At 43.4% G+C, this 10,543-nt stretch overlaps 1 pseudogene; it reads right to left on the bottom strand.

Annotated features, from left to right (window-relative positions):
• Window positions 1–9,572: 9,572 nt before the first annotated feature.
• LOC101122786 (mitochondrial import inner membrane translocase subunit Tim17-A-like) lies at window positions 9,573–10,277 on the bottom strand (annotated as a pseudogene).
• Window positions 10,278–10,543: the final 266 nt, after the last annotated feature.

Here is a 10,543-nt window from a genome sequence, read left to right on the forward strand (position 1 = left end):
TTTCGCTCTGACCTTGATTTCCATCATCACACCAGCTTCTCTTTGACTCTGATCCTTTAGTCTTCTTCTTTATAAGGAATCTGGTGACTACACTGAGCCCACCAAAATAACCCAGGATACTTTCCTCATCTAAAAATCCTTGACTCCAAATCCAAATCACATCTGCATAGTCCCTTTAGGATTTTACGGTAACATATTCACAGAGCCCAGGGATTCAGTCTATTACACTGGACCAGGCCAAGTACCAATAGCCCTGGCCACAAAGCTTTTTCAAAAATGAGCATATAGCTCAATAAGAGAATTAAAGAATTGCCTAAATGGCAACCCACTCCAGTGTTCTTGCCTGGAGAATCCCAGGGACAGGGGAGCCTGGTGGGCTGCCGTCTATGGGGTAGCACAGAGTTAGACACGACTGAAGCAACTTAGCAGCAAGGTTGATGTGTGGATGTTGAGAAATTTAATCTCTTTCTACCAGTACTGTTTATCTAAGACACTATCAATGTACAGCTTTTCTGACACATGGAAAGAGACTGAAACACATTCAAATTAGTCTGGAAATTTCAGAAGCAAGAAGTGAATGGGTGTGTGAGAGAGGATGGGGTGGGCCAGACCCATAGTGATATCCCTCAACATTCCTTATCAAGTAGATTCTGAAGTAGTTTTTCCACCCACAGATAGCTCAGTACCATGGTTCATTCCTTTTTTTTTATTAAGGTAATTTGAATTTTTTTCTTACTAATAAAATTATTTATCTGTCAACTAATCTCTAATCTCTAGATCAGATGCCAAGTCAGTATATTTCCCTGGCCTAACTAATCATAGGGAAAACATTGGATAAGACACAGGATGTGATGGTTGGATGACATCACCAACACAATGGACATGAGCTAAGAGCAAACTCTGGGAGATAGGGAATGACAGGGAAGCCTGGTGTGCTACAGTCCATGGGGTCACAAAGAGTCAGACGTGACTTAGCAACTGAACAGCAACAACAAGGGAAAATATTTCGTACTTGAGATTTTTGTAGTCAGAGTATCTGCTGCTTTTCTCCACATGAGAAAAAAAAAAAAGGAAAAGAATAGCTACATGTGGCATTTCTCCAATGAGAATATAACTTCACTTTCCCTCCTTATGTCAAAGTTCTCTTCACGCGCACACTTCTTTACCAATTAATAGCCTTTGTGTTTTTAGCCTTCATTTCTTCCCAGAAGGATGCATTTATTCTGCAAACTGAGTTGAGATATTGGCTACAAGGATCTTAACTGATTTCCTAAAAGAATTGTATTCTTTGCAGAAAATAGAATTCTGAACAAAATTTGAACATGGATTTTTTTTTAAGACATCTAAGTTGCTATCATAAGATGCAATTTTTTTCTTCATTTGGGAATTTTCTTCACAGAATAGCTGACCCAGTGGAGAAATAAATATGTTTGGGTCAGTTAACTACGGAATTTCCCAGGTGGTGCAGTGGTAAAGAATCCACCTCCCAAAGCAAGAGATGCAGGAGTCGCAGGTTTGACCCTGGGTTGGGAAGATCCCCTGGAGAAGGAAATGGCAACCCGCTCCAATATTCCTGCCAGGAAAAATCCCATGGACAGAGGAGCCTGGTGGGTCACAAAAAGTCAGCCATGACTGACTGAATGAGCACATCCATGCACACACGTTAACTACATAGGTTGTGAGCCACACCCCACCCAACACACACACACACACACACACACACACACACACATTTTAAATTGTTAGCATTCTATATCCTCAGTCACATTTCTAATTTAGGATTACATTTTACTTGTGATTTCTCAGGGTCATTATGTAATCAGCTCAGTACGTCTACTTCAAACTTTTAAGCAACTTAAGGCTGCCAGGAGGTCCAATCTGGCTTTCTGTGGTGGCTTGGGTACTGCCCAGCCCAAACAACAAGTCACTGGCACCAGTGATTTGGGCTCTGTTGCCAGCATGTTTGCTGTTAGTCAACAACATTTTTGTCTGACTTCTGCTAAAATTAACTTCACTTGGAATACAGTCTTTCTGTTTCATCAGTATAATTACTGGCCCTAGAATGCCTCCCCAAAGCTGTTGTTTATAATGATTCATGTAGCAGAAAATATACAACTTGGTTCTTGAGAGTCAAGCAATGACAATTCAATCCTGGAGCTGAAAAAGTATAAAATGGATCCATATGTAAACCCAGTGGTACAGAAAATTTCTTTAAGAGAATAATTTTGGGGGAAAGAAATAAACAGGCACATGCACACACACCCCTGCACTTTAAAGCATTTTTTATTCTAAAAACCTATAAACGGTATCTATTTGGTAGCTCATCTCAGTCAGGTTAATTATAAACTAGGTAAATAATGTGCAAGGGAAAACCTAAGGGATCCTTCTTGCATTATTTAGGGAGTAATGATGCTTCTCCAATTGCTTTCTCTGTCTTGGGGATTGATGTTTCATCACTACCGCTGCATTCCTTTAGTGGCAAGGCTGGATATGGCTAAATGCAATACCCGGAGAGGGTTAGCACTCAAACCTCATCTTGTTCTGTGTAGAGGATGGGCAGGTGTTTAAGCACCAAGTTCAACTGGCAGCAATAGTTCTGAAGTCTGCCTGCATGCTGAAATCTCACCTATGAAGCTGAAATCACAGCAGAGAGGGCTGTACCTTAGACCAGTTGAACCAGAGTCTCATGGATGTGGCCTGGACATCAGGAACTTCTGAAGTTCAAGTGTCCCATGTAACTTCTAAAGTGGGACAATGATTATTAAGCTAGAGGGTTTAGGTGTGAGGAAGAGATGGAGAAGGCAGGGAGGGCACCCTGAAAAACTCCACCCGGAAGGAAAGGAATGAAAGAGGGCTGGACAGACATGTGCTGTGTTTAGTCGCTCAGTCCTGTCCGACTCTTTGTGACCCCATGGACTGTAGCCCGCCAGGCTTCTCTGTCCATGGGGATTCTCCAGGCAAGAATACTGGAGTGGGTTGCCATGCCCTCCTCCAGGGGATCTCCCCAACCCAGGGATCGAACCCAGGCCTCCCACATTGCAGGTGGATTCTTTACCATCTGAACCACCAGGGAACCCTGGACAGAAATGAGGGAGATATTTTCCTTACTCGAAACATCCCTGCTGCCCATACCCCTGCATGTACACACTCCAGGTCTGACTCCCTCTTGTTGCTGGGGATGGGAGATGTAACCCAGGTGTTGCCACTTGGAGCCTGCATCACTCCAAAGTAGTGACTGGTTTGAAAGTGAAAAGTCACTCACTCAGTTGTGTCCAACTCTTTGCAACTCCATGGACTATACAGTCCATGGAATTCTCCAGGCCACAATACTGGAGTGGATAGCCTTCTTTCCTTTCTCCAGGGGATCTTTCCAACCCAGAGATTGAACCCAGGTCTCCTGTATTGCAGGTGGATTCTTTACCAGCTGAGCCACCAGGGAAGTTCCATTAGTTTGGGGTGGGTCAAACTGGGCCAATCAGAACCCATATTCTTCAGATCCAGAACTGGTACTGGAATTGTTGAGAAAGAAGCTCTTTCCACCAAGACTGCTAAACTGATGAAATGAAAGTACAGACCTGCTAGCAGTCATCTGACCAAACAAGGGGAGAAGCTGCCAACTAGAGGAAGCAGAACCAGGATCGAATGAGCCCATCCTAAGGACATCCCATGACCACTGGGTCTTGCCTCGATATAATCTAGAATGTAGAGTTGTGGGAGCTAATTAGTTCTTTTGCTTGAGTCACTGTGAGTTGAATTTTCTGTAAATTACAACAAAGAGAGTAGATACATGTAAATATATAGCTGAATCACTTTGCTGTACACCTGAAACTAACTCGACGTTGTTAATCATCCACGCCCCACTGTAAAATAAAAATAAAACAGTAAAGTCTTTCTTGTTGGAAAAAAACTTACAGCAAAGAGAATTCCAAGTTCTAGACAAGTGGTGAAGCCCATATGAAGCAAGGGAATCCTCTGGGTCTCAGGGTGAGATCTAATACTGTCCCTACCCTTGAGGTACATTTGCTTGAATGAAGAGGGGTAAAGATTACTCTAAGCTATGGAAAAGAAATTGGGATGTTCACTGTGTTTGAAGGGCTATTTTAGTTGTAAATAAACATCACAAAGAAGAATATGCCTTTAATTATTTTCCCACTTTTTTTTCTTATTGAGTTAATTTGAGCTAGAGCAATGACACTACCCATTATCTACCACTTAAACTCCGACGGTAAATGAACCTCCCAAGAAAAACTAGTTAACAGTTTGCAACTTTAGGAAAGAACAGTTTCCTGCAACAGACATTCTAATAAACTGGTTTCTATGTATATCATAGTCTCGTCTAGAACTTGCAACGATTCTTGAAACTACTCAAGTCAGTATCTCAAGATGCTAGGAAAACTGAAGGTCCTTCATAGTAAACAGATACAAATATACACTTTTATGAGACACAGAATACATCTGTTTATACAGATGAGATATAGAATAAGCTTATATTTAAGTTTTAAACTAACTGTTCTGAAAATATTTGTCACTTTCACTTTAGCCAAGATGCAATAGTTGATTCAAGACTTATATTTTCATATCTCATGTATCAACCGACTCTCATTCTTTCCTGGTTCTTTATAAACAATTTCTAATTACAACTGTAATTCCATCAAATTTGCTTATACTTTTCAACAAAAATTGATTGAAATAAAATAGGGCTTACAATTTTCCAAGCCTGTACCAATCTTGTGTTTCCTGTGTGAGGCAAGTAACATGTAGGATAGGTTTTAGGGATAAGACCTCACAGAGTGGAGGGGTGACCTTAGGACCAAGGTCAACAGAGTCCCAAGTCCACACTGTGACATGCAGGTGTCCGGGTCAGACTTGTCTTCTGGCCTCCCCTCTCCTTCTAATCGATATTCCTTAAGTTTGTTCAAAATTTCAGTTCAGTTCAGTCACTCAGTCATGTCCAACGCTTTGCGACCCCATGAACCACAGCATGCCAGGCCTCCCTGTCCATCACCAACTCCCAGAGTCCACCCAAAGTCATGTCCATTGAGTCAGTGATGCCATCCAACCATCTCATCCTCTGTCATCCCCTTCTCCTCCTGCCTTCAATCTTCCCCAGCATCGGGGTCTTTTCTAATTAGTCAGCCCTTCGCATCAGGTGGCCAAAGTATTGGAGTTTCAGCTTCAACATCAGTCCTTCCAATGAACACCAACTGATCTCCTTTAGGATGGACTGGTTGGATCTCCTTGCAGTCCAAGGGACTCTCAAGAGTCTTCTCCAACACCACAGTTCAAAGGCATCAATTCTTCAGTGCTCAGCTTTCTTTATAGTCCAACTCTCACATCCATACATGACTCCTGGAAAACTAGATTTGTTCAAAATTTACTGAGGTGTGAACTGCCAGCAAGCGGTGTTTGCTTGCTGCTTGGTCCACTGGTGAGGGTGCCGTTTTAATTTCCACTTGAGGGCAGTGCTTCAGCAGGAGTGGGACCAATTCATGTTTTAGTCATTATGTAAGAGGTCACGTGTGGACTCTTGATGTAACCGGTGCCATACTCCTGACTTATCCGAGCTATATCTCAATATACCTTAAAACCTCCTGACTTGACTGACCTGCCTTTGGCTTTTCATCCCTGGTTTGGAGCAGGCCCTTGCTTACACTGGATCCTAGTACAGGAGGTGCTACTGTCCCTGTAGGACTCCACCGCCTGAGATAGGATGTTCTGCCATTAACCCAAAAGGAGCCCACAGGCCATCTTCATTCCTTCTCATCCTGACACGTGCCTTTTATTCCATCCCATAGACTCAATAAAATCACGGCAAGCAGTCAGCCCATCTCTCACTCTGAACCTCCCCTAGGTACAGCCAGACACCAGTCTATCATGTCCTCCTCGTCAAAGGGGATGCATAATCACATTTTCCATGTGATCCCAGGAACCCTTAAAAACCCTCCTGACTTCCCTGTGGGAGAAGTGCCCTCACACACGCACACACACACAAACCTTGTCCCCTTGAAGCGTCCGTTTCCAAGGAAATCCTTCTCACAAATTCTTCTTGATCCCCAACAAATGGACCCATTTTTACCCTTGAGGTGGATGAGATGTGTTAGAATCATGTAACTGAATTTAGGATTTTAACTTGGAAATTCCTATGGGATGCTCTGCTTCACAGGTCATAGCGTTATCTGAAATCTATCCCCAAAGGGTTCAGCCAAAACTTCCATTTTAATTTCCTGTTCCCAGCAAGGACATATAGCTAGCTTTACATAGAAACACCAAAGCCTCATAAAGTCATCTGGACAAAAAAATTAGAAGGTTCTTTACCAAGCACATCTAGAACAACAACCCTTCTTCTGTCTCCCTGGGAGAACAGTCAGGTCACAACCACCTTGTGCTCTATTTCTCATTTCTAAGGTTACATGCCTTTTTGGGGAAGGCTTGCCAAACAGCATTACCTTGACTCATTCTAAACACAGAACCACCTTGGCTGCCTGAAATAGCTCCCTCTTTGATCTACCATAATAGAGTCAGATTCCATCTCCCAAAGAACGCTCCATGTGCTGCAGATTGAACAGTCGTGAAAGCTCAGTCCAACAGAATTTATTTATGCATAAAGATAAGTTACCTTTCAGCTCTAGGGTTTGGTAACCTAAACTATGAATCTTGACATTTGCGTCTTCTAAGAAACAGAAACAGAACAGATAAATCCATTGTCTGAAATTATTTGAGGCATGGATTTTCTAAATACTGACTGAGGCAATAATTTTAAATTGCAAAAATATTGTAAAAATTGTAAACGTATTGTAAAAATCTAGCAACTGTAAAAATAATGAATGTTTATCTCTTTAAGAATCAATACTGACCAGGAAACAGAACAGTGCTTTAAAAGGCACTTGAGTCCCACTATATAAATTGTCCATAATTAACATCAGGTAAAGGAGATCAACTCTGGGATTTCTTTGGAAGGAATGATGCTGAAGCTGAAACTCCAGTACTTTGGCCACCTCATGCGAAGAGTTGACTCATTGGAAAAGACTTTGATGCTGGGAGGGATTGGGGGCAGAAGAAGGGGACGACAGATGAGATGGCTGGATGGCATCAGTGACTCAATGGACGTGAATCTGAGTGAACTCTGGGAGTTGATGATGGACAGGGAGGCCTGGCGTGCTGCGATTCATGGGGTCGCAAAGAGTCGGACATGACTGAACGACTGAACTGAACTGAAACATCAGTTCATTTTTCTGTACCAAAACACACACACACACAGACACACACACACACAAATATAAAGTTAGCTAGTTTAAGTAGCTAGATAGAAAAATGAAGAGCACTATCCCAATATTTCTTTTAAAAATAAGCATAAAATCTAATGTAACATCAAATACTTCCATGATTCTTTCTAAGCACCAGGTATTTTACCCTCCATTTCATTTACTTGTGGAAATATCAGAGCTCTGATTTGTCTCTAAGGAGAAAAAAAACACACAAACAGCAATCTCCTTCAGGGAGTGCAGAGAAGGAGCCAGATGAGAAATCCAAGGTGGATTTCTGAAATTTTCAGAAGAGCCCTGGCAGATCCTGGAGCAGACAGAGACCAGGGGAGACTGCAAGCCAAGAATGGTGGGAACCAGGAGGAAGTTTGTTGGTTTGTTAGCTTGAACATGGAGAAAGTACAAAGAGATTTGACCTCTCACGCTCCATTTGCCAGCTTTTGAGTTGTGGTCTTGTTTTACTGATTGTTTTACTTATATGAAAGATAAGATTTTGTCAGTGACTATCCATGGGCCTATTTTCAGCAAAAAACATTTGCCCGATGCTCCATCAGGCTTTGGAGACACAGAGATGAATCCAAGATCAGCTGTATACTCAAGATATTTCCAGTTCCACGGAAGAATCAGCTCATCACTGAACAACAACAGTGAGAGGTTGGCAAGTCCCAAGGTTAATCACTCACAGAGGGGTAACAGGACGGCAACAATAGCAACAGGGAAGAGTCTTGGGCTGAGTCCCTCTAGGCAGATGGAGTGGCGTGTGCAAAACATATAGGAAATGAGAATACATGATTTACTTCTGGAATGGGAACTGGTTCCACAGGCAGAGAAGGCTGCTTGGTCGACATCCCTGCTTGAGTTTGTCGACTCTCATGTACATGCCTATGCTGCTGCTGCTAAGTCGCATCAGTCGTGTCCGACTCTGTGCAGCCCCATAGATGGCAGCCCACCAGGCTCCCCCGTCCCTGGGATTCTCCATGCAAGAACACTGGAGTGGGTTGCCATTTCCTTCTCCAATGCATGAAAGTGAAAAGTAAAAGTGAAGTCGTTCAGTCGTGTCTGACTCTTCACGACCCCATGGACTGCAGCCTACTAGCCTCCTCTGTCCATACCTATAGATGCCATCAATTCTGTAAGCTGAGTGACAAGACGGGAAACGTCTGTGAGGGCTTACCCAGGTACCCATCAAGTAACTGTGACATCCTGAGCCCATCTTGGTATTTCGGTTAAACGTGCACCACAGAGAAAACCATCTCACTTTCTCGTCTAATTCCTCAAAGAAATTGCATGCCTTCTGTGTGCAGGATTTTCTAGTCAACCAAAAACAATCCACTCTCTTCCTCGGCCACCGTTAGACCTAGGCCATTAATAGCTTCATTGGCTCCTACTTGGAGCATCCAAAGGAGCAATGCTTTCATTGTTTTCATGGGAAATTTTCAAATCAAATGGGCCTTGAAGATATCCTTGCATAATCTTTAGAACACTTTTCTAAGAATTCTGGAAAGGGGGCAAAAAAAAAAAAAAATCCAAAATCCTTACAAGAAATGCCTTCCCCTAGCCAGGTTATTTTCTTCAGGTTGGTTCTTCTAGACCATCAGCAACACCTGGAACTTGTTCAAAAGGGAATTTCTCCAGTCCCACGCCTGCCCTCAACTGACTGAGTCAGGACCACCCCCCCCCCCCCCGCCCCGGGCCTGGGAGGAGTGTCACTGTTCTAAAAGGCTCAGGTGATTCTGATCCCGGCTCAAGTTGTACAACCATTTTTCTAGAGATATAAGTAAGGCCTGGAAAAACCCACAAACCTATACATGTTCTCATATAAGACTTCCAGTTTTGTTACAAAAATGTTTTTCATTTAAATGTACTTCTTGGGATCGTTGCACAAACCCCTTATACTGACAATATCTTACTTCAGGCAGTCACAGCCACAGAGTCACCAGAGAGATGCCTGAAGGGTCTTCTGTCTCCTCCAAACACCTTCTTTAAAAAAAAGGGGGGGGGGGCAATTTCCAGACTTTTTTTTTTAATTTTACTGTCTGGCTAACAGAACAAAACCAGGCAGAGAAGTCCTCCTGGAAATGATGGTCATGCTTCATTGCTGTTTGGCTTTTAGTCCTTCATTCCTAAGGATTTGTTGTATTTCCTTTTATAAACACTTTAAACATTTATTTTGATCACAAATGCAATCCAAGTGAGAATAAATGAATTTATTATCTTTTAAGACCTCCCCCCATGCATGCATGCTAAGTCACTTCAGTGGTGTCTGACTCTGTGTGACCCCTTAGCCCACCAGGCTCCTCTGTCCATGGGATTCTCCAGGCAAGAATACTGGAATGAGTTACCATTTCCTCCTCCAGGGGATTTTCCCAACCCAGAGGCCAAACCCGTGTCTCTTATGTCTCCTGCATTGGCAGGCAGGTTCTTTACCGCTAGCGCCACCTGGGAAGTACCCATGTTCCTTTAAATAGAAAACGGTGCTAAATGTCTTCTGGGAAAGTTCTGTTGGAATTGTTGATAGTCTCCCAAAGATGAGGATGGTGACTGGGCTGAAGGCAACCAGGAGGGATCTGCAGCAAACAGAAGACCATTTGGAAATTGTGCTGAAGCAAATCTTATCAACAAGATAGCAGCTGATTCAGCTAGAGCTCAGAGAATGCCACCCATCAACACGGACCCAACCACAGTCACCGGGCCGTTTCCTGCTGCCAGAACGGCTCCTTAAAGGCACTACTTGGGGTGGAGTTCCAAGGACCTTCTTTCCCTCTGACTTGAACCATACTGCAGTCAGTCACGGAGAACAGACCTCCCCAACCTGCAAAGCTAGCTCCCAACTGAGGAGCTCTGGTTTTAAGAGCGGTCAAACTTCCTCATGGTCTGAGGTTAACTCCCACCAGAAAACTGCAAAAACCTTTGAACGCTTGAAAGGTTACCACCACCCATGGCGCCTACTGTACAGGCCCCACCACAGTCATCCTCAAAGTGCCAGGGTCAGGGCTCACACCCATGCTCTTCCATCTTGCCTCTGCGGCCCCGAGATGCCAGACCCAAGCCTCTCTTCTATTGATGGGAAGACTGCGGTCCAGGGAGGCCAGGGAACTTGTCCAAGGATAGTCCCAGAGCTGATCAGCAGAGGACAAGTCCAGTCTCCAGACTGAACACAAAATGCAAGGTCTGTGCACATATATTAACATACCTGCACGAATATGTCCAGTTCCTCTAGCAAAAACCAGGGATTCAAAGAATGGAATGGATCATAGTGAAAACAGTTCTATGACATTTGT

The sequence above is a fragment of the Ovis aries genome, chromosome 5 (assembly GCF_016772045.2).
Source record: "Ovis aries strain OAR_USU_Benz2616 breed Rambouillet chromosome 5, ARS-UI_Ramb_v3.0, whole genome shotgun sequence".
NCBI classification, from domain to species: domain Eukaryota; kingdom Metazoa; phylum Chordata; class Mammalia; order Artiodactyla; family Bovidae; genus Ovis; species Ovis aries.